The sequence below is a fragment of the Micropterus dolomieu genome, linkage group LG09 (genome assembly GCF_021292245.1).
Source record: "Micropterus dolomieu isolate WLL.071019.BEF.003 ecotype Adirondacks linkage group LG09, ASM2129224v1, whole genome shotgun sequence".
Classification (NCBI taxonomy): Eukaryota; Metazoa; Chordata; class Actinopteri; order Centrarchiformes; family Centrarchidae; genus Micropterus; species Micropterus dolomieu.
The window spans coordinates 3,456,861-3,458,306 of record NC_060158.1 but is presented as its reverse complement, the minus strand read 5'-3'; positions in this window follow the sequence as shown (position 1 = coordinate 3,458,306).

Below are 1,446 nucleotides of genomic sequence, written 5' to 3'. Positions count from 1 at the left end.
CGAGTTCACTGAATGAATGTTGAGCTGATAAATCTGCTGCATCTGCTGAATCCATCACATAATAATCTGGCTGCTCTATTGGATCCCCAAAATGCAGAGTAAACGTTGGAGCTGGATATTAGACAAAGAACATGTGGCTCGTAATTAATATCGCTGATAGTCCAAGAAGCCTGCGTGTTGTTATTAAACCTGCGCTGAAGGTCCAGCGTTTAACATTTCTGAGGATCTATTGACAGAAATGCAATATAAGATCCATAACTCTAATCTCAGTGGTGCATGAAGACCTCACTCAATGAACCGTTGGGTTTTTATGACCTTAGAATGAGACATTTCTTTCCTCATACAGGGAAGGACGCCATGTATTAACAGTAACCCAAACTGACAAACTGCTCTAACGTTACTAGCAAGTAATGTTATTTGTAGTAGTCTAGTTTATTAGAAGTAAGAAGACAAGTGAAATTAGGACAAATGGAGGAGCAGACGTGTTAATTAGGACAGACAGAGCGTGTCGGTTCGTCTTTTAAACTTCACGGTTGACATTAATGTGACATTTCCTGAGAGGTTCAATTTGACCTGGCTGTGGCTGAGGGGGGTCAAGCGTTCATCCACTCATCAGAAGGTCGGTGGTTCGATCCCCAGTCTGCATGTCCAAAACTGCTCCCGAATGCTGTCGGACTGGCCTCATCCGTGGATTTAAACTCCACACAGAAAGGCCGGGACGACCGGGTTCGAACACGGCACCTGCTTGCTGTGAGGCCACAGTGCTATCCACTGGATCACCGGGCTGCCTGACGTAGATTGGAGATTTCCAAATGTTCCCCTAAAAGTAGTCAAGTATAAAATAAGTGAAATAGTGATGTACCCACCATGTGAAACGTCTCTAAAACCGCCAACGTGTTTCAAAAGAAGTGACAGTCTGAGCTCAGCTGTTCAGACAGAACTGAAATATTTGGGTGTCCTGATGATCTGATCAGCTTCAGCAGTTGATCAGCCTGCAAATACCCAAACCAGTGTTGGGCGAGCTACTTGGAACATGTAGCAAGCTAAGCTACAGCAACGTGGCAAAAATAGTTTAGTTACATCTAAGCTACTTTTAATTTTTAATATTTTATAGTTAGGTCATATATATGTGTATATATATATATATATATACACACACAGTAAAGCCTGGTTTATATTGAACCAACTTCATTCCACAGTAGCAACAGAAGAAAGACTAAAAACCTGCTCCAAACAGACAGAGAGCAGAGCAGAGCTCGGCCAATACCCCCTCCTACTAAAAATACAGAATTAATTTTACGATCACTTAAAATCAGTTAACCCCCAGACATATCATCACAAAGCCCTGACATACCAGGAGCTGAAACCAGAGAAGAGTCCCCTCAGCCAGCTGGTCCTGAGGCTCTCTGCAGTAACAAGTCCCCAACAGCCTCAGGACAGCAACAC